At 42.9% G+C, this 24124-nt stretch overlaps 1 protein-coding gene across 2 annotated transcripts in view; it reads right to left on the minus strand.

Moving 5' to 3' along the window:
* CASKIN2 (CASK interacting protein 2) overlaps positions 1-20760 on the minus strand; it is a 115379-nt gene extending 94619 nt beyond the window's left edge. For both annotated transcript variants that reach the window (XM_089668769.1, XM_089668760.1), the window contains exon 1: positions 20635-20760. The gene's annotated coding sequence lies outside the window, so the exon portion shown is untranslated. The remainder of the gene's footprint in view (positions 1-20634) is intronic.
* Between the last annotated feature and the right edge of the window lie 3364 nt (positions 20761-24124).

Genomic DNA, 24124 nt, shown 5'->3' on the forward strand with positions numbered 1-24124 from the left:
CCCCCCCCCCCCCCGTCGGAAGATCCTCGGCAATCACTGAGTGCCGGTGAGTAATCACCGTCTGGGACCCGGTGATTGACAGCCGCGAATAGCGGCGTGGGTAGGGCGTGCGCCTCCAACCGGAACTGCAAAATCACGTATATATACACCCGTCATTGTGTGCACCGCTGCCGCCCTGTAGTAGTATTTCTGCTATGGGGCGGCGCTAAAGCGGTTCATCTTTAGGCCTCCTTCACACCTGAGCATTCTGTCACACTTAGGCCTATGCACAAACACTCAACAAGTACAAATATATACATTTAAACCTATTCACAAGTGTATGCGTGCTTTACGTGCCTTTTTCTGCCACAACACAAAAAAAAAAAGCTAGGCGATACAAGGAAAACAACAACAACAAATGTCACAGATGATTATATCCAAATAGTGCCGCACTCCTCTTAAAAATTATATATCAATAAAGTGAAATACAATAAGGGATAAATCACATAAAACAATTCATTTAGTGATAATTCTATAGTCCATCACAAAAAAGTGCTCTTCTTGAATAAAAGTGCTTCTCTTATAATTAAAGTGCTTGTCTTGAGATAAAGTGCTCTTCAAGAAAAAGATCTTATTATGCGCTCACCTCAGAGGAAGCCTAACTGTCAATTGGGCAGCCATAGCTTTTTGCTTTAAAAGACAGGATGATTCATCTCCTCTTAATTGATGATACGCTGGATCAGCAGGTGCACTTTTCCATTTTCTCCACCGGGGGTATCTTGATGTTAACCTCCCCTTGCAGGGACTTGGTTACATGGATATCTCCCTCTTGAAGATATAGGAAAGGAATAAATCTCTATGTTCTTCTTTTACCCTAATTATCCTCAGTGTGAGGCATATGGAAAGAAGAAGCAAATAGTGCTTTATCCTTTTATCATTTACATGGATACCGAGTACATGGTGACATCAGAGACCCTCCCCTACGCGGGATATCCCTCTGACGAAGCCACGTAACCCGGTGGCGCAACGCATGGGGGAGGGGCTCTGACGTCACCACGCACTCAGTATCACAAGCAGCGAGAATATTTTGTGTGTTTGACACACAGAAAGGAGATTGCTAAAAGCTATATATTTTTAATGGCATTGTGAGTGTAACTTTTAAAAATATGAATAAATAAATGACAAAAGGATAAGGCACTATATGCTTCTTCTTTCCATATGCCTCACACTGAGGATAATTAGGGTAAAAGAAGAACATAGAGATTTATTCCTATCCTATATCTACAAGAGGGAGATATCCATGTAACCAAGAAACTCTATGGGGCAAACATGCACAAATCTGCCTCAAAAGTAGCTCATGTAACTTTTGTAGCATCAGATGTGGAGCCACAGACATCTGAGGGCTCATATGTGAACAGCCACCAATGAAATACATGGGATTTAGGATGTTGAATGGTGCCTAAGGCCTCATTCACATCTGTGTTTGGAGCCGACTACCATTTCCTGTGGGAGAGTAAATGGGGTTTCCTGCTAACAAACTGTTAGCGGGATGCTCCATACAAAGTAATGAGAGGCTGACAGCGCCAGCAGCCAATTGTATGTATAATCAGACATGCAGCAATTACTTGGGGGAAGATCAGCTCTGCATGTCTGATAACAAGCCATTGGCCATGAATGGTTGTCGACCTCGTGACTTGTCAGGGTCTAGCGGAGCACTGGTTAAAGCTTGTAGGAGGAGTTTTCTTTCCGCTCTAGGAGGATGCAGAAACCCTGACCTCTGTCTCTTCAGTGCTGATTGCCCCTGTGCTAGTCACATGCACTCTCCCAAGAAAAAAAAACACCTCTTTAGCAACACTCACCAAACTGAGCATGTGCAGAGTGTCTCCACACGATATAGGAAATAAGGAAATAAGAGGGGGACACTGGAAGAAGGGGAGGATCAGAGAAGACAGGATCAAACAGCCTTTTTACACAATGCAGAGGATTAACCCCTTAAGTTCCACAGTGATTGTATTAAGCATGCTTTACTGCATATACAGACTGACTTTAGTGTTGTGAGTTTAGTAAAACTTTAACATTTCTGCCACACTGGCAGAGCAAATTTGCACTAATGGTTGTTAGGACACTAGCTAGGAAGGACACTGTGCAGCGTGCGCCACCTGCATCGTAACAATAATGTGGGTGGCACTAATGCTCCTTCTATACATTTTTGCATGTTCTCGTTCCCCAGCAGTGGTCCAGGGCCTATCAGATTATACAGAGGCAGAAAACAATCCTCCCACCATCTATCACAGCAGACCTGATGGGGAACTGCTATGTCCCAAATCATGCTGGCTCTGCCACGTGTTTACAATAACCACTTGCCCTCCAGTGGATTTACCCCCCTTCTTGACCAGGCCATTTCTTGCGGTACAGAACTGCATTACTTTAATAATTGCGCGGTCATGCAACACTGCACACAAATGAAATTTATGTCCTTTTTTTTCCCACCAAAAATAGACCTTTCTTTCGGTGGTATTTGATCACCTGTGCAGTTTGAATTTGTTGCGCTATAAACACAAAAAATGGCAAAAATAAAATGTAATATATATATATATATATATATATATATATATATATATATATATATATATATATATATTTTTTTTTTTTTTTTTTTTTTAATTTTTTTTTTTACACTTTAATTTTTTTTCCCTTTTTGTTATAAAACATATCCAATAAAAAATTTTAAATAATCAAATTTCATCAAAAAATTTAGGCCAAAATTTATTCTGCTACATGTATTTGCTAAATAAAAATCCTAATACGTGTAAATTAATTGGTTTATGTGAAAATTTATATTGTATACTTAGCAATGGCAGCAATCAGCAATTTATAACAGGACTGAGGTGGGCATTCTGCCACTGGGGGAGAGGGGGGGGAACTAACTGCCACTGACACTAATACAGTGATCAGTGCTAATAAAAAAGCACTGACACTGTACTAATGAAGGGGTTAACATCTGGGGTAATCAAAGGGTTAACTGTGTGCTGTTTTACTAGGGAAACATGCTGCTGTGTATTTCTCTGCTGTGTCCCCTACCAGGAAATGTATATATATGCGTGATTTTGCGCAGCCCTGCCGCCCTATAGCAGTACTTCTACTATAGGGTGGCGGGCAAGACGTTAAGTTTTATATCAGACAACATGAATGACAGAGGTCCTCTTCTTTCCCTACCTGAGTCCAGCCCCATGGTCACTGGGACATTAGTTTCACTGTTATTACTAGAACAGGAATTGAGGGGAACCCCCCACCACCACCCCACTGGGGACATCTGTTCTGGTAACAATTGTCTCAGAGGGGGATTTCCTCCAACTTCCTGTTGTGTCTGTGGGACAGGAAGTGAATGGAAATCTCACCAATGGAACAGACAGCAAAAGCAAAAACAGAAAGGAGGTTCCAACCATTCATGGCTCTATCCACAGTGTTGGCTTTAGACACTCTAGGGTTGAAACAACTAATGGACATAATTGATTACTATCAGTTATGAAAATAGTTGTCAGCTATTTTCATAATCAATTAGCTGGCATGCATAGAAAATGCATTCATTTGTTTACATATCAGAAAATACACATGCAGCACGCATACAGCCCAGTACACCATCTATACATGCCTGTATACATAGTGCAGCACGCATACAGCTCAGTACACCGTCTATACATGCCTGTATACATAGTGCAGCACGCATACAGCTCAGTACACAGTCTATACATGCCTGTATACATAGTGCAGCATGCATACAGCTCAGTACACCGTCTATACATGCCTGTATACACAGTGCGGCACACATACAACTCAGTACACCGTCTATACATGCCTGTATACACAGTGCAGCATGCACACAGCTCAGTACACCGTCTATACATGCCTGTATACACAGTGCAGCACGCACACAGCTCAGTACACCGTCTACACATGCCTGTATACACAGTGCAGCACGCATACAACTCAGTACACCGTCTATACATGCCTGTATACACAGTGCAGCACGCATACAGCCCAGTACAGCATCTACACATGCCTGTATACACAGTGCAGCACGCATACAGCCCAGTACACCGTCTATACATGCCGGTATACACAGTGCAGCATGCATACAGCTCAGTACACCGTCTATACATGCCAGTATACAAAGTGCAGCACGCATACAGCCCAGTACACCGTCTAGACGCAACATAAACCTTTTCAATAATCTATAAATACCCTCTCCCACAGTCTCATACTGCTCTTAAAATGTCCATACCACAGTCCATAGTCCAAAATCCAAAAATTAAAATAGAAATAAGAATAAAATAAAATAAATGAAGACAAAAAACAATATTCCAAATGTGTCCAAATCTTCCCGTTCAATCCACAGGACCCTCAAAAAAAGTTAAAATAAATATAGTGCATTATCTTTGATACAAAATTACTGTAAGTGATAACATGCAATCACACTAGTGATATAGATCATACATGTAAAGTTAAAGTGAATACACCATATCGCTAGTGGTCCAGTGAGACAACACTGCAACCGTGAAAATATCACAAAAAACACACAGCGTGATCCGTGAAACAATGATCCGTGACAGTTGTGCCAAATACAGTGCCACACTCTGCTTATGGGATAGAATGCAATTACCCTCTTGCTGTAAGTCAAAGCATTTTGGATTCCTTTATGTCAAAAGATAACCTTTCTAGGAGGTACGTCTTCCTCTCAGGAATGCACAATGGGATCCCTTTCTCATACAGCCATAGGTCATAGGTACCGGGGTCCCCGTTCCTCACAGGAAAATAGGAGCAGACTCAGTGGAGTAATCTTTTGGCATAAAGGAATCCAAAATGCTTTGACTTACAGCAAGAGGGTAATTGCATTCTATCCCATAAGCAGAGTGTGGCACTGTATTTGGCACAACTGTCACGGATCATTGTTTCACGGATCACGCTGTGTGTTTTTTGTGATATTTTCACGGTTGCAGTGTTGTCTCACTGGACCACTAGCGATATGGTGTATTCACTTTAACTTTACATGTATGATCTATATCACTAGTGTGATTGCATGTTATCACTTACAGTAATTTTGTATCAAAGATAATGCACTATATTTATTTGAATTTTTTTTTGAGGGTCCTGTGGATTCAACGGGAAGATTTGGACACATTTGGAATATTGTTTTTTGTCTTCATTTATTTTATTTTATTCTTATTTCTATTTTAATTTTTGGATTTTGATTTTGGACTATGGACTGTGGTATGGACATTTTAAGAGCAGTATGAGACTGTGGGAGAGGGTATTTATAGATTATTGAAAAGGTTTATGTTATTTGCACTTTCAAGGGTGGAAGTTTGACTTTTCTGTGGGAAGTTATAGAGTATTGATCTATTATCACCGTCTAGACGTGCCTGTATACACAGTGCAGCACGCATACAGCCCAGTACAGCGTCTATACATGCCTGTATACACAGTACAGCACGCATACAACTCAGTAAATGGCTTGTGCAGAGAAGATCAGCATCTGAACCCAGAGAAGCTAATAGACTAGAGGTAATAAACAGATTAAAAAAATTAAAGTAACACTTTTTAATCAGAGTATAGCATCATCAATTAAACTCCTGGGATATTGATCTGGTCCATTAAGTAGCAGAGGGGGTTGTTAATCAGTTTCAGATGCTTTGGTGTTAATGAAATTAACAACAGGTGCACTAGATGGGCAACATTGAGATGACCCCCAAAACAGGAATGGTTTTACAGGTGGAGGCCACTGATATTTTTTCCGCTATGCATCTTTTCTGACTTTTTCACTAGTTTTGCATTTGGCTAGGGTCAGTGTCACTACTTGCAGCATGAGGCAATACTTGGACCCTACAGAGGTTGCACAGGCAGTTCACCTTCTCCAGGATGGCACATCAATCTGTGCCATTTCCAGAAGATTTGCTGTGTCTCCCAGCACAGTCTCAAGAGCATGGAGGAGATTCCAGGAGACAGGCAGTTACACTAGGAAAGCTGGACAGGGCCGTAGAAGGTCCTTAACCCATCAGTAGGACTGGTATCTGCTCCTTTGTGCAAGAAGGAACAGGATGAGCACTGCCAGAGACCTACAAAATTACCTCCAACAGGTCACTGGTGTGAATGTCTCTGACCACAATCAGAAACAGACTTCATAAGGGTGGCCTGGGGGTCGACATCCTCTAGTGGGCCCTGTGCTCACTGCTCAGCACCATAGAGCTTTTTTGGCATTTGCCATTGAACACCAGAATTGGCAGGTCCGCCACGAACACCCTGTGCTTTTCACAGATGAGAGCAGGTTCAGCCTGACATGTGACAGATGTGAAAGGGTCTGGAGAAGCCATGGAGAACATTATGCTGCCTGTAACATCGTTCAGCATGACCATTTTGGTGGTGGGTCAGTGATGGTCTGGGGAGGCATATCCATGGAGGGACGCAGAGACCTCTACAGGCTAGACAATGGCACCCTGACTGCCATTAGGTATCTTGATGAAATCCTTGGACCCATTGTCAGACCCTACGCTGGTGCAGTGGGTCCTGGGTTCCTCCTGGTGCACGACAATGCCCGGCCTCATATGGCGAGAATATGCAGGCAGTTCCTGGAGGATGAAGGAATTGATACCATTGAATGGCCCCCCACGCTCGCCTGACCTAAATCCAATAGAACACCTCTGGGATATCATGTTTCAGTCCATCCAATCCGCCAGGTTGCACCTTAGACTGTCCAGGAGCTCAGTGATGCCCTGGTCCAGATCTGGGAGGATATACCCCAGGACACCATCCGTCGTCTCATTAAGACCATGCCTCAATGTTGTCAGGCATTCATACAAGTATGTGGGGGCCATACAAACTACTGAGGACCATTTTGAGTTGCTGCAATGAAATCTCAGCAAAATGGACTAGCCTACTGCATCATTTTTTCACTTTGATTTTCGGGGCGTCTTTGAATTCATTCCTCTGTAGGTTGATCATTTTCATTAAACGCTGGGGCATCCTTACGTTCCTAACACATTACCCAGTCCACATCAGCATAGATATCCAGCATGAGATTTTTTTCCCCATTGAGATCTGATGTGTGTTCAAAGTGCACAGCGTGCTCCCAGCACAAAGACCGGGGTGTCACTGAGAGCCCCGAATCCCGTTCTAACAATCGGAACCACCGATTCTGGGTCACATGATCACAGTGATCAGTCACTGTACAGCCTGCCCCCCCTTGGGTTTTTTTTTCCTCTCTGAAAGGAGGAGAGAGATACATTGCATCTCTTGTTCCCCTTGCATAGAGAGAAAAAAAAAAAGTTTGTTAAAATAAATTAAAAAATACGTAGATCAAGGTTTGATCTATTTCAGTGCCATAGTTAGTGTGTGGGTCAAGGTCAAAGTCAAAACGGTCAGTATTTTTTTTTTTAAATTGGCATCAGTGTCAATGTGTTTTAGGGAAAAAAAAACACAGACAACAAAATGCACACTATTGTTTCTGGGCTGTACTGTGGGTACAAACAACAAATACCATACACATATATGGTATCGCTGCGACTGTCAAGAGTTGGAAAATTTATTTTGGGTTGTTCATTGGTGTTTGTTATGGTGTTATGTGTTATGGTAGTAACAAGAAACACAGCTAAATTTAAAAAAAAAGATTTTTTTTTACTATTTTGGGCCAGTTTTCCTTTGATAAAAAAAAAAAATAATAATAATCAGGAGATATCCATTACCATTTACCACCAAATGAAAGACCAATTTGTCTTGGAATAAAACCAAGGCATACTTCACCTGCATGTACAAAGTAGTTGTGATTATATGTGCAGTTTTTCTAACACCTGTCAGTTGCAAAATTCTGCTTAGGCGTTAAGTTTTGTTTTACCCTTAGGCGTGAAGGGGTTAAATAACAATTTTGATCTCTGACACTAATGATATGTACCAGATTCAACCATATAGCTGGTTATTTTTATTTACCACTGCATACAGATATTCAAGAATAAATCATTTTACATGCTTTGTTAACTAAATTATATACCAAAAGTTTTTTTATCCAATTGATTCAAACAATAAATCGGCCAACTAATCGATTATGAAAATAATCGTTAGTTGCAGCCCTGATACACTATCACACCTGAGTGCTTTGTGAATGTGTGCTTAATTGCACAAAATACACATGTCACACCTGCAGTGCAATTCATTGCTAATGGCACCCCAAATGCAGCAAGCAGACATGCAATCTTCCATGCAGAAAAGTGCTAAACAAATACGTTACAACAAGCGGTTAAAAAGTGTCAAATGCTCAAAAAGCTACGTTGGCACATTTATTGTGTGTACAGAAGCCCAAAGAAATTAACTGTTTGCACTACTGCAATGTTGTGCGTTCACAGAAAACGCTCAGGTGTGAATGTGGCCTAAAGTCATAGATGTTACTGTTACATTATTACTCCCATCTTACACCCCGGTCACATCAAGAACGACTTTGAAATTGTGCGACTTACAGTGAAGTCGCATGATTTCAAAGTCAGTAGAGATGCCGATTTCAGGTGCGATTTGCAAAATATCTGACACAGATGTCAATGCAAATCGCACCAAAAGTAGTACATATACTACTTTAGAAATCGGTGCGGCTCTGACCAAGTCGGAACCGCACCGATTTGACCGATGTAATTACGGACAATAGGGTGCAACTTGGCATACGATTTGCAAGACGCATGCCAAGTTGCACCCGATGTGATGGGGTGTTAGACACTGTTCACACTTGAGCATTTTTCACCTCGAAGCTCAATATATAAAATCCTACGTTTTCCAATGGCCCCTGTTCACACTTGAGCATTCTGTTGTTTGTAGCAAAACGCTTGTTGCTCAGAAAAAGTACTTGTGCTACTTTTAGGCAGTCTATGTGTGTTTGTCCCCAAAGACTTAAATAGAAAATGCCTGGACAGTGGGAATGAATGTCCCCCCCCCCCACAATTTTTTCAGGCGCTTTCATCTCAAACAGCAGCTATTTCTGTTGGCCACAGCAAAGACACCTGAAAAAAATGCCTATATTTGCAAATCTGCTCAAAAACACCTGAAAAAAAAACAAACTTTGAAAAACACTCAGTGCAGTGTGACTGGAGCCCTACAGATAACTATAAAATATATTATAGGTATTTATATAGCGTCAATTTAGGCAGCGCTTTACATATATATTGCACATTCACATCAGTCCCTAACCCTCAAGGGGCGTCAAATCTAAAGTCCCTAAATTACATTCATACATATCCATACAAGGGCCAATTTAGACAGGAACCAATTAACCTACCAGCATGTCTTTGGAGTGCGGGAGGAAACCGGAGTACCCAGAGGAAACCCACACAGGAACAAGGAGAACATGCAAACTCCAGGCAGGTGGTGCCGTGGTTGGGATTCGAATCAACGACCCTAGTTCTGCCAGGCGGAAATGCTAATACAATTTTATACATGGGCACCTCTATTCTGTCTCAGCAAATGGTCTATATACTCAGCTATAAAATATACAATTACGGTCTTATACATAGCCACCTCTGTTCTGTCTCAGCAGACGATCCATATACTCAGCTATAAAATATAGGATTACAGTCTTACCCTAGGTTCAGACCTAAACATTTTCGGAAGCGTTTTGCAGAAAAGCATGACAGTCCATTTAACATGATTTCCTATGGGATACATTCACATCTGTGTTTTCACCCAGTGCGTATTTTGGAAAAAGTCAGGGACTTTTTTTTAAAAATGCAAAAAGTTGCATTTTTGGTTCTATAGACTTCAATGGAGACGCTGCAGAAAAGCATGTAGTGCGTTCTTGATGCATTTTGCATTTTAATCTGCCTAGCAACAAGAGAAAAAAAAAACGCAAAATGCATCAAAAACTCGGCAAAAATGCATGTGCAAAAATGCACCACAAAAAGCACTGCAGAAACGGATCAAATGCAAACAGCATAAGTGTGAACCTAGCCTTAGGCATGGGCAGAGGATCTATATACTGGTGCCCTGCTGAGCTGATCAGAAAGGAAACAGATGTCACATATCTTATGATGGAGGGGAAAAAAATGGACCAGAGTATTTATTACAGGTATTTATATAGCGCTGACACAGCACATTACATCCTGGACATTCAGTCCCTGTACTCAAAGAGCTTACAATCTATGGGTCAGCATACACATTATAATCTGGTCATACAATCTATGTATTGCCAACTTCAGATTTACAAAGAACCTAAAACTCTCCAATCAGGCAGGCTCTTGAGTTCCATAGTTGTTGGTAGAGCTAACGGAGACTGCGCAATCAGATAGTACCATGTGTGGTGAGGTTAACCCGCTTGCCCGCCGCCCTACAGCAGAAATACTACTACAGGGCGGCCGGGGTGCACACTCACACACACATGTGATTTTGTATTTCTGGGTAGGGGGCAAGCGCGCCCTACCCATGCCGCCATTGGCAGCTTCAGCTGTCGATCACTGGGACCCGGGTGGTGATTCCCCACCGGCACCCGGTGATCACCGAATATCACAAACGGGGGAGAGCTCTGTACATAAACAACAGCTCCAGCAACAGCTCCAGCACACTGCTTTGTATGGCTCTGCATAGCAGAGCCAAACAAAGCAATGTGCTGACACAACACAGCACACAGTTAACCCTTTGATCGCCCCATGTTAACCCCTTCCTGCCCAGTGTCAGTACAGTGTCAGTGCTTTTTATTAGCACTGATCACTGTATTAGTGTCACTGGGGATGTCAGTCACAGTCAGTTCACTGATCTAAATGCCCACCGCAGTCCTGCTAAAAGTCGCTGATCGCCGCCATTACTAGTATAAAAAAAAAAAAATTCCAGTATATATACCGCCATTTGTAGACGCTATAAACCAATTAATTTACACGTATTGGGATTTTTTTTTCTTAGCAAAGACATGTAGCAGAATACATTTTGAAATTTAATTCAAATACAGTGGGGCAAAAAAGTATTTAGTCAGCCACCAATTGTGCAAGTTCTCCCACTTAAAAAGATGAGAGAGGCCTGTAATTGGCATCATAGGTAGACCTCAACTATGAGAGACAAAATGAGAAAAAAAAAATCCAGACAATCACAATGGCTGATTTGGAAAGAATTTATTTGCAAATTTTGGTGGAAAATAAGTATTTGGTCAATATCAAAAGTTCATCTCAATACTTTGTTATATATCCTTTGTTGGCAATGACAGAGATCAAACGTTTCCTGTAAGTCTTCACAAGGTTGGCACACACTGTTGCTGGTATGTTGGCCCATCCCTCCATGCAGATCTCCTCTAGAGCAGTGATGTTTGGGGCTGTCGCTGGGCAACATGGACTTTCAACTCCCTCCAAAGGTTTTCTATGGGGTTGAGATCTGGAGACTGGCTAGGCCACTCCAGGACCTTGAAATGCTTTTTATGAATCCACTCCTTCGTTGCCCGGGTGGTATGTTTGGGATCATTGTCATGCTGGAAGACCCAGCCACGTTTCATCTTCAATGCCCTTGCTGATGGAAGGAGGTTTGCACTCAAAATCTCATGATACATGGCCCCATTCATTCTGTCCTGTACATGGATCAGTCGCCCTGGTCCCTTTGTGGAGAAACAGCCCCAAAGCATGATGTTGCCACCCCCATGCTTCACAGTAGGTATGGTGTTCTTTGGTTGCAACTCAGCATTCTCTCTCCTCCAAACACGACGAGTTGTGTTTCTACCAAACAGTTCTATTTTGGTTTCATCTGACCATATGACATTCTCCCAATCCTCTTCTGGATCATCCAAATGCTCTCTAGCAAACTTCAGACGGGCCCGGACATGTACTGGCTTAAGCAGGGGGACACGTCTGGCACTTCAGGATCTGAGTCCCTGGCGGCGTAGTGTGTTACTGATGGTAGCCTTTGTTACGTTGGTCCCAGCTCTCGGCAGGTCATTCACTAGGTCCCCCCGTGTGGTCCTGGGATTTTTGCTCACCGTTCTTGTGATCATTTTGACCCCATGGGGTGAGATCTTGCGTGGAGCCCCAGATCGAGGGAGATTATCAGTGGTCTTGTATGTCTTCCATTTTCTAATTATTGCTCCCACAGTTGATTTGTTCACACCAAGCTGCTTGCCTATTGCAGATTCAGTCTTCCCAGCCTGGTGCAGGTCTACAATTTTGTTTCTGGTGTCCTTCGACAGCTCTTTGGTCTTCATCATAGTGGAGTTTGGAGTGTGACTGTTTGAGGTTGTGGACAGGTGTCTTTTACACTGATAACAAGTTCAAACAGGTGCCATTGATACAGGTAATGAGTGCAGGACAGAGGAGCCTCTTAAAGAAGAAGGTACAGGTCTGTGAGAGCCAGAAATCTTGCTTGTTTGTAGGTGACCAAATACTTATTTTCCACCATAATTTTCAAATAAATTCTTTCCAAATCAGCCAATGCGATTGTCTGGATTTTTATTCTCATTTTGTCTCTCATAGTTGAGGTCTACCTATGATGCCAATTACAGGCCTCTCTCATCTTTTTAAGTGGGAGAACTTGCACAATTGGTGGCTGACTAAATACTTTTTTTCCCCACTGTACATTTAAATAAATTTATGACGAAATTTGATTTTTTATTGGACATTTAATAGCAAAAAGACAAAAATAGTTTTTTTTTCCTCAAAATTGTTGGGGTTTTTTTGTTCATTTTGCAAAAAATAAAAAACCGCAGAGGCAATCAAATACCACCAATAGAACGCTCCATTTGTGGGAAAAAGGATGCAAATTTCATTTGGGTGCAGCGTTGCATGACCGTGCAATTATCAGTTAAAGTAACGCAGCGCTGTATTGCAAAAAATGGCCTGATCAGGAAGGGGGGGGGGGTAAATCCTCTGGAGGGCAAGTGGTTAAGGTATCTCTCAGACATGCACACACATACTATAGAGTCAGCACTATATAAAATGCCTGTAATAAATACATCCATTACAATGGTCAAGTAACCCACCGTACATATCTTGGGAGTAGTGATGAGCTCTGGTGTCCAAACACCTAAACTGTGCTGTTTATTGAATTTTTTTTTTTTAACTCCAATCAGCTGCAGGTCAGGTCATGGCATTCCCCACCCCCTAGCATGTAAACGATGGGGCGGGATGGTGGTGAAGTCAGCGGCCTTGTATGACGCATGACCACATTTATTCAATTTAGAAAGTCAATCCCGCCCCTTTGTTTACATGTTTGGGGGGTGGGGAATGACCTGACCTACTGCTGATTGCAGTAAAAAAATAAAAAAAAAGATAAGAGATGAGGTCACAGGATGCTGATCTCACGTAGGAGGAAACTGGAGTATCCAGAAGAAACCAACATAAGGACTGAGAGAACATACAAACTCCATGCAGATGGTGGCCTGACCAGGATTGGAACCGAGTATTCCAGTGCTGTAAGGCAGAAGTATAATTACGATGTGTGTCCACTAGATCTGGTCTACAAAAGGTGGACATCGATGTAAACGCATTGTGTTTAATCTGACAAACCTGCACCAATCCCGATGTACAGAATGCCTGGAGTAATCTTCTTGTAATGTCAGATCCAAATCACATCAATATAGATGAGGATCCGACTTGGAGACGACTTCTATTAACCGCTTCCATACTGGGCACTTTTACCCCCTTCCTGTCCAGGCCAATTTTCAGCTTTCAGCGCTTTCACACTTTGAATGCTAATTGCGCGGTCATACAACATTGTACCCAAACTAAAATGTTATTTTCTTCACACAACTAGAGCTTTCTTTTGGTGGTATTTAATCACCGCTGGGGTTTTTATTTTTTGCTAAATTAACAAAAAAAGACCAAAAATTTAGAAAAAAAAAAAAACACGTTTTTCTTTGTTTCTGTTATAAAAGTTTGCAAATAAATAATTGTTCTTCATAAAATTTAGGCCGAGATGTATTCTACTACATGTCTTTGGTGAAAGTAACCCAAATTAGGATTTATTTTTTAGTTTTAGGAAAGTTATAGAGTTCACAAACTATGGTATAGATCTGAATATTGATCAATCCTGACGTACTGACAGCCAATCTCATTTCTTGAGGTCCAAGAATGTCAGAATAGTACAGATATTCCCCAAATGACCACTTTTTGCAAAGTAGACAGTCCGGCGTATTTCATAACAGGCATGGCGAGTCTTTTGAAGTTGTAATTTTTTTGTCATAATTTTTCGGAAATGAAGAAATAAAAAAAATGATTTTCACTATTTTTTCTTTTTTTTTTTACATACTGGTCACCAGTGCAGTACAGCATCATCATATAATTGGCGACATATAAATGGCGGTGATCAGGGACACTGACTGGTGATAGTACGAAAAAAAATTTATAATTTTTTTAAGATTTTTTTTTCATATTTTACTATGACCAAAGTAGTATAATGTTACCATAGTAACATTGTACTACTTTGGGGAAGTGATAAGGTTTTTTTTTTGTTTTTTTACACAATTTGCTTATAGCAAAGAATTATTTTGCTATAAGCAAGCATTTACCTGAATAAAACCGATTCATTCAGGGTTTTTTTTTTGTGCTTAACTGTGATTTGGCCACAGCTAATCACATGACACAGCAGGGCTGTGATTGGCCCAGCTTGTGCATATGACCATTCACAGCTAGCCACACTTGTATACAATGGATGGCATGAAAGGAAGCCATCCATTGTATATAATTGTCATGTGACCTGCTGTGATTGGTCACAGCAGGTCACATGGTACCAGCAACAGGGCCGGTACACAGATCTGTCATCAGCTGTGTCCGAGGTACACAGCCAGTGACAGATCGCGCCACTGCACGGCTGTGTGGGGAGGCAAACTGCGCATGCCTGAAAGGACGCCATATGGCGTCCACCTGGAGGGACAAGCTGCTCACCTGGCCGCCATCTGGCTATAGGCTGGGCAGGAAGTGGTAAAGTCTATGGGCACAAGTCGGATGGATGTCGCCTTAAAGCAGTGCAGGAACCTTTTCTAAAATCGGAACGACTTCAGTGTTGCTAATTAAGACAGCTCTCATTGACTAAAGCTAGGTTCACGCCTATGCGTTTTGCAGAAACGCACTATCATGATTTCCTACGGGACAGGTTCACATCTCCACGTTTTCACCCAGTGCATTTTTTGGAAAGGGTCAGGTGTGCTTCCGTTTCTGCAGTGCGTTGTGTTTTTTGCACATGCATTTTTACGCATTTTATATGCGTTTCTCTTCAACTTGTTGCTGGGCAGAAAACGGAAAACGTATCACATGCTTTTCAGCAGAGTCTCCATTGAAGTCTATAGAACCAAAAATGCAACTTTTCACATTCAAAAAAGTCCCTGAGCCTTTCCAAAAAACGCACCAAGTGAAAACACGGAGATGTGAACCTGTCCTATAGCAACTGGTGTTAAATGGACTGCTGTGCGTTTCTGCAAAACATAGCAGAAAACGCATAGGTGTGAAACTAGACTAAGGCTGGCCATACATTATACAATTATCTGGAGATGTTTGGTTTAGATTTACCAAAAACCATATAATAGGAGGTCAAACCTAACAACACTTTCAGTTGTATCCAATTAGGCAGGCTCTTGCACTACACAGTTGAAGGTAAATCTAAAGGAAATTGGGCAGAAAATTGTATAGTGTATGGCTAGCCTTACACCCCAGTCACATCAAACCCAACTTTGAAATCTTGCAACTTACAGTGAAGTCGCACGATTTCAAAGACCGGTGACTTGCTGATTTCAGGTACGATTTGCAAGACATCTGACACAAATGTCTAAGCAAATCGCACCATACGTAGTGCATGCTACTTTAGAAAATCGCATGTCAAGTCGCACCCAGTGTGACCGGGTTCTCAAACCGGCAAAGCAGTGGATGGAATTTACTAAAACTGGAGCACAGAGAATCTGGTGCAGCTGTGCATAGTAACTAATCGGCTTCAAAATTCAGCTTGTTCAATGACGCTTTGGCAAGAACACCTAGTAGCTGATTGGTTACTATGCACAGCTGCCCCAGAGTCTCTGTGCTCCAGTTTTACCCTACTTTAACAACTGTTTTCTGCAGCATTATGCAAAAACGCACTACATTCCGTTTAACATGATTTCCTATGGGACAGGTTCACATTTCCGCGTTTTCACCTGCTGCGTTTTTTTGGAAAGGGTCAGGGACTTTTTTGAACGCAAAAAATTGCATTTTTGGTTCTATAGACTTCAATGAAAATGCTGCACAAAAGCATGCAGTGCGTTTTTGCTGCATTTTTGATGAGTTTTAAATCTGCCTAGCAATAAGAAAATAAACACGCAAAAAGCATCAAAAACACATGTGCAGAAATCACAAACCGCATTGCAGAAACGGATCAAAACACAAACTGCATAGGTGTGAACCTGGCCTTAGTAAATCCCCCCAGAACATCTGTAAAAAGTCTACACTGTCATTGCTGGGGCTGATGTCAACTAAAAAAAAAAACACAAAAAAACAAACAAATTTGTACAGACATGGATATAAATCTCAGAAACAAGAGCAAAAAGAAAGGTCAGGGTCACCATACACGGTACAATCCCCCTTATGGTAGCCATATACACTTTGATAAATGATCAATTTTATTCCCTGATTGATCCTGATAGGAATAAATCAGTGTATAGTAAGTAACCTATTCCACCAATATGGTGTCCTATATAGAAACAGAAAAGTGATGGCAGAAAAAGACAGAGTGGTCCATCGAGTTTACCCGTTGTTTATGTGGGGGTTTTTTTTTTGGGGGGGGGGGGGGGGGGCGGAGGGGTTTTTCTTTAAAATTATGGATTTCTGTTCCAATCAATCTCTTCTGACTGGAATAATTGTTCTCTAGTAGGTAACCCATGAATGTGACACACAGAGAGATGGCTTCTGATTGTAAGTTATTATTCTCCTTTCTGCTTTCACCATGTGATCTCATCATCTGATCGAGACAAATCTGATCATATTCAAATCGATCAATACATGATATTTCACCCTGGATGAACAAGTCTGACTGGTGGAATCTGATGAACACTGAGTCAAAGGGCCAGTTCACACCACAGAAAAACATAGTCAAGATGCATTCCGGATGCATTTCTGCATGCGCGTTGACGCATTACAATGCGTTTTTGCCATGTTACAGTGCCTTTTTGATGCTTTCCAGTTCATTTTCTCCCCCCTCACTTTTTCTTCAATTTAAATAGGGACATGTGCAATTCCAGGAGCGTTCTGGCATTCTAGTGCATTTTTGGTGCGCTTTTTGATGCATTTTACCACGTTCCAGTACAGTAAAAATGCAGCCTTTTTCTACTTTTTTTTCTGCAACCAGATCGCACTGGAACTGCAAGCACTGATGTGAGCAATGACATGGACAACCATATAACCTGTGTCATGGATGCAGGGAAAAAAAAAAAAAGCACACTGAAACATATGCAGTGTGAACTGTCCCTAAGGTTAGGTTCACACCTAGGCAGCTTGTGGTGAGTCTTGCATTTTGCAGAAACATACAACAGTCCATTTAACACGATTTCCCATGAGCACATTGACATCTCCGCGTTTTCACCCAGTGTGTTATTTTTTGGATAGGGTCAGGCAGATTTTTTTTAACGCAAAACGTTGCATTTTAGTTCAATAGAGGCCAATGGAGACACTGTAGAAATGCATGTAGTATGTTATTAATCTGCCCAGCAATACGTTGACCAAGGAAAAAAAAAATACCATTAAAAAAAAAAAAAAAAATGCAAAACGCATAAAAAAAAAAAAAAAAACTCTATGCAGAAAAGTACAAAATGCACAGCAAAAACAGTACAAACACAAACTGCATAGGTGTGAACCATGGCTAAGGCTCACACCTATGCAGTTTGCATTTGATCTGTTTTGGCAGTGCTTTTCACATTTTTGATGTGTTTTGCACTTTTTTTGGCCAAGTTGTTGCTGGGCAAATTAAAAATGCAAAACACATAAAAAACACACCAAAACGCATCACTTGCATTTTATATGTGGTTCCATTGAAGTCTATTGGACTAGGGCCAGTTCACACTACATGCATTTCAGTTGTTTTTCCTGCATCCAAAAACGCACAGAAAGAAGGTTATATGGTTGTCAATGTCATAGTTCACATCAGTGCTTCCAGTGTGTGCCGGTTTCAGAAAAAAAAAAAAAAAACCCACACAAAAAAAAAAAAAAAACCCGCTCATGTCCCTATATAAATTGAAGAAAAAAGGAGGGGAAACATGAACTGGAAAACATAGGAACTGCACTGGAATGTGTCACAAATGCATAAAAAGCAAACTGGAATGTGTAAAAAAAAAAAAAAAAAAAAAAAAAATATATTAAAAACGCACCGCAACACGTCAAAAATGCATGTGCATTGAAAACACATAGATGTGGACAGGAGCCATTGGAAATCATGATACATTTTTGTAAATATTTTATTCTATCTTTTCATGTGACAACACTGCAGAAATGACACTTTACTACAATGTAAAGTAGTGAGTATACAGCTTGTATAACAGTGTAAATTTGCTGTCCCCTCAACATAACTCAACACACAGCCATTAATGTCTAAACCGCTGGCAACAAAAGTGAGTACACCCCTAAGTGAAAATGTCCAAATTGGGCCCAAAGTGTCAATATTTTGTGTGGCCACCATTATTTTCCAGCACTGCCTTAACCCTCTTGCGCATGGAGTTCACCAGAGCTTCACAGGTTGCCACTGGAGTCCTCTCCCACTCCTCCATGACGATATCATGGAGCTGGTGGATGTTAGAGACCTTGTTCTCCTCCACCTTCTGTTTGAAGATGCCCCACAGATGCTCAATAAAGTTTAGGTCTGGAGACATGCTTGGCCAGTCCATCACCTTTACCCTCGGATTCTTTAGCAAGCAGTGGTCGTCTTGGAGGTGTGTTTGGGGTCGTTATGTTGGAATACTGCCCTGTGACCCACTCCCCAAAGGGAGGAAATCATGCTCTGCTTCAGTATGTCACAGTAGATGTTGGCATTCATGGTTCCCTCAATGAACTGTAGTTCCCCTGGGCCAGCAGCCCTCATGCAGCCCCAGACCATGACACTCCCACCACCATGCTTGACTGTAGGCAAGACACCCTTGTCTTTGTACTCCTCACCTGGTTGCCACCACACACACTGGACACCATCTGAACCAAATCAGTTTATCTTGGTGTCATCAGACCACAGAACATAGTTCCAGTAATCCATGTCCTTAGTCTGCTTGTCTTCAGTAAACGGTTTGTGGGATTTCTTGTGCATCATCTTTAGAAGAGGCTTTCTTCTGGAGCGACAGCCATGCAGACCAATTTGATGCAGTGCGCAGCATATGGTCTGAGCACTGACAGGCTGACCCCCCCACCCCTTCAACCTCTGCAGCAATGCTGGCAGCACTCATACGTCTATTTCCCAAAGACAACCTCTGGATATGACGCTGAGCACGTGCACTCAACTTCTTTGGTCGACCATGGAGAGGCCTGTTCTGAGTGGAACCTGTCCTGTTAAACCGCTGTATGGTCTTGGCCACCGTGCTGCAGCTCAGTTTCAGGGTCTTGGCAATCTTCTTATAGCCTAGGCCATCTTTATGTAGAGCAACAATTCTTTTTTTCAGATCCTCAGAGAGGTCTTTGCCATGAGGTGCCATGTTGAACTTCCAGTGACCAGTATGAGTGCGAGGGATAACACCAAATTTAACACACCTGCTCCCCATTCACACCTGAGACCTTGTAACACTAACAAGTCACATGACACCAGGGAGGGAAAATGGCTAATTGGGCCCAATTTAGCCATTTTCACTTAGAGATGTACTCACTTTTGTTGCCAGTGATTTAGACATTAATGGCTGTGTGTTGAGTTATTTTGAGGGAACAGCAAATTTACACTGTTATACAAGCTGTACACTCACTGCTTTACATTGTAGCAAAGTGTCATTTCTTCAGAGTTGTCACATGAAAAGATAGAATAAGATATTTACAAAAATGTGAGGGGTGTACCCACTTCTGAGAGATACTGTATATACACGCACTGCGCTCCTGCAAAACGCATAAAAACACCCGCATGGGTGCGAACCTGGCCTGATATTTGATTGCCAGCAATTGGACGACAATAAGCGAAGTGTGTATGATGAGTAAGAACCCGAGATTAGGAGCACCTACCTGATGAGGTGGAGCTCCTACCTGATGAGGAAGAGCTCCGACCCGATGAGGAAGAGCTCCGACCCGATGAGGAAGAGCTCCGACCCGATGAGGAAGAGCTCCGACCCGATGAGGAAGAGCTCCGACCCGATGAGGAAGAGCACCTACCTGATGGTGTGGAGCACCTAACTGATAAGGAACCCCACCTACTTGATGATGTGGAGCACCTACCTGATGGTGTGGAGCACCTACCTGATGTATGCTGAGCCCTGTACTACACACTGTACAGAGGGTGGCACGATGTGGGGCAGGGAAAGTCATGTAGGGAATAACTGTTCTGCCAATCATGTGTCAGAGTGAAGGAGAAGAACCATCCCGATCCGAGCTGTGTGTTCCCCGGTACGATGTGATCGCAGTGCACAGATCCGACCGGAGGCCCGCACTCCGTACACACCGAACATGGGATGATCCCCAGACAGAGCCCCTCTCCCCTCCCTCACCCATCGCCGGGGGGAGCAGTGCAGGGGTACGAGGGGGGACTCACCTGTGAAGTCGGGGGGTCGGCGGTGTCCGATGTCGGGGAGACAAGAGTACTGGGAAGTTTTCCGAGAAGTGTGCCAGCTCTGTCCCCTCTCCAGATCCCTCCCTTCCCCTGTCACCGCCCACCCCATCCTCCTGGAAGACTGTCCCCGCCCACCCCATCCTCCTGGAAGACAGACACGGAGGAGGAGGATTGGCCGTGCAGGGGGCGCCGCACTCAGCTAGTACACTGCACCTCCCCGGACAGGGGGCGCTACACCTCACCCACAGGCTGCACCTCTCCCTCCTCGGCCAGGACTCCACTCCTCCCTCCTTGGCCAGGACTCCTCCCCCCTCCTCGGCCAGGACTCCTCCCCTCTCTGGTGGTCTCTGGCCTCATATCCATCTTCATTTCCTAACATTCCAAGGAGCGGGATGGACACATTTCCCACACGTCTAACACACGGGACGACATCCACTCCGAGATCAAACCGGATGGCCTATTGAAGTCCTGGAAAGTCCTGACTATTCTCGGAATGTTTGTACAAGCGATCCTTCTACAATCTGCCAGTGTATGGCCGCCTCAAAGTGCTTCTAAAGCCGAAACGGGTTTCTTTAACCCCTTGCCTACCGGGCACTTCTACCCCCTTCCTGCCCAGGACAGTATTCAGAGCTCTCACACTTTGATAATTGAGCGGTCATGCAACACTGCACCCATATGATATTTTTATCTTTTTTTTCACAGATATAGCGCTTTCTTTTGGTGATATTTAATCACTGCTGGGGGGGGGGGGGGTATTTTTTGCATTATAAATGAAAGAGAGCAAAAAATGTGAAAAAGAAAAAGTTTTTCTTTGTTTCTATTATACAATTTTGTAAACAGGTGGGACTGATAGGTGGCACTGATGGGAACTGATGAGGTGACACTGCTAGGCAGCAATGAGGTGACACTGATAGGCAGCCCTGATGGGAACTGATGGGCACCAATGAGGTGACACTGATAGGGAGTACTGATGGGAACTGATGAGGTGACACTGATAGGCAGTACTGATGGGCACCAGTGAGGTGACACCGATGAGGCGCCACTGATGGGCACCGATGAGGTGGCACTGATGGGCACCAATGAGGTGGCACTGATGGGCAGCATTGATGGGCACTGATAGGCAGCACTAATGGGCACCAATGAGGTGGCACTGGTGAGAATTGAGGCACTGATATGGAACACTGATAGGCGGCACTGCTGGACACTTTTGGGGCTGCACTGATAACCAGTGCCCTGACTATTAGTGAAGATGTCATGCTGTGACAGCGTGAGAAAAGTGCTGCCAATAATGGACAACTGTATTTACTTTGTGATCAGCTGTATCATTGGACAAAGCTGATCATGTAGTAAAAGGCCGCTATGATTGGCCTTTTACATTGTCATGTGATTAGTTGTGTCCATAGGACACAGCAATCACTGACAGCGCTGAGGGTGCAATCTGGGAGGACATCAGAACTCCCAGAACTGGACAAGTGCTCTGTAGCTGTCATTCAGCTATCACACGGTTCTAAAGTGGTTAAAGCAGGACTGTAGGCAAAAATGTTTTTCTCGTTTTGGAAAGCGTACGGCTAGGATCACACTATTATTATACAGGATTTATATAGCGCCAACAGTTTGCTCAGCGCTTTATAATATAACGGGAGACAATACAGCAACAATACAGTTCAATACAAGAGGGTTAGGAGGGCCCTGCTCCTTGGAGCTTACAATCTAGGAGGGAGGGGCTAGTGGTACAAAAGGTAGTAACTGTGGGGGATGGACTGGTAGGAGGAATAGAAGATTCCATTATTAGCTGAGGGGCAGGATAGGCTTCCCTGAAGAGATAGGTTTTCAGAGATCGCCTAAAAGTGAGCAGAGTAGGCGATAGTCTGATAAATTGGGGTAGAGAGTTCCAGAGGATGGGGAAGCTCTGGAGAAGTCCTGGAGATGAGCATGGGAGGAGGAGACAAGGGCGCTGGAGAGTAGGAGGTCTTGCGAGGAGCGGAGAGTACGGTTTGGGTGATATTTAGGGACAAGATCGGTGATGTAATTTGGGACAGAGTTATAAATGGCTTTATACGTTATTGTTAGTGTGTTGAATTTTATCCATTGGACAATTTGTAGCCAGTGGAGGGATTGGCAGAGAGGGGTGGCAGATACAGAACGGTTAGTAAGGTGGATGAGTCTGGCAGCAGCGTTCATGATAGACTGAAGAGGGGATAGCCTGCGTTTCGGTAGGCCAATGAGGAGGGAGTTACAATAGTCAAGGTGAGATATAACAAGGGGGTGAATGAGTTGCTTAGTGGTTTCTGAGGTTAGGAACGGGCATATCTTGGAGATGTTGAGGAGGTGAAGTCTACCAGATTTGGACAGTGATTGGATTTGGGGCTGACAGGACAGATGGGAGTCTAGGGTTACACCTAGTACCCTGGCATGAGGGGAGGGACTGATGATTGTGTCATTGATCTTGATGGAGAAGTCAGGGGAGGGGACACGGGCTGGGGGGAATACTCAGAGCTCAGTTTTGGAAAGATTGAGTTTGAGGAAGTGGAGTGACATCCATGCCGATATGTCACTGCGGCTTTGCTGGCCACATTTGCACTGTACCTGCAATTCACACAGGAAAAAAGGTTTCTGCAGCATTTTGGAAACACAGCAAGCAGGAAATCACATGATGCTTTTGCACTATGCAATTTCCCTGCAGCCCCTGCACCCATAAACACGCTGAATTTTCATGCGTAGTGGTGCCATTAAGAATGAATGGAAGCCCCACGCATTTTTAAAGAGTAGAACGTTTTGGTTGTAGATGTGGGAACACCAACAAATCCCACACAACCACCCGCAATAGTGTGAACCTAGCCTTAAGGAGGGCTATAGCCCCTGTCAGTTTAAGGCTCCATGCACACTAGCACACTGGTAATAGCATTTTAGGAGCATTAGTGTTTTATTAGCTTGTTTACAGTACATGTAAAAAGAAAAAAGTAAAAGCTGTTGTGTTTTAGTGGAGTTTAGGAGCATTTTTATCTGCTGGGAAAACACTCTAAAAAACTCTACAAAAACTTTTTTTTTGTGCTCCTAGATCCTGAAGTTCAAAAACCGCTAATAGCCTAAAGTAGTGTGCATGGACACATGGGGGCAAATTCACTAAGCGATAAATACCGCTTGGATTTTTGAGTTAAAATAACTCATGCGGTATTTAATTCAAAAATAGTTCACTAAAAAACATGCGTTATTTACCAAATGCGTTAAATAGTTATGTTTTGCGATATTTAGCACTTAAATTTTGCATTATTTTTGGTGGTGTTTTTTCATAATTTATTTTTTGTTGCAGGCTAAGGCACAGTTCGCAATAGCTTGAAAGCAGGCATTTGATGGGTGTTTAAACACTCCTCAATCGCCTATGAAAATGATACACATGGCAGCAAACAGTGCTGTTCACACTGAAGCCTTAGCGTAGCATCAAAATTGACGCCTCATGTGCAGTTGGGAGGAG

The sequence above is a fragment of the Staurois parvus genome, unplaced genomic scaffold (assembly GCF_062004578.1).
Source record: "Staurois parvus isolate SC_StPar_1 unplaced genomic scaffold, SC_StPar_1.0 ptg000008l, whole genome shotgun sequence".
NCBI lineage: Eukaryota > Metazoa > Chordata > Amphibia > Anura > Ranidae > Staurois > Staurois parvus.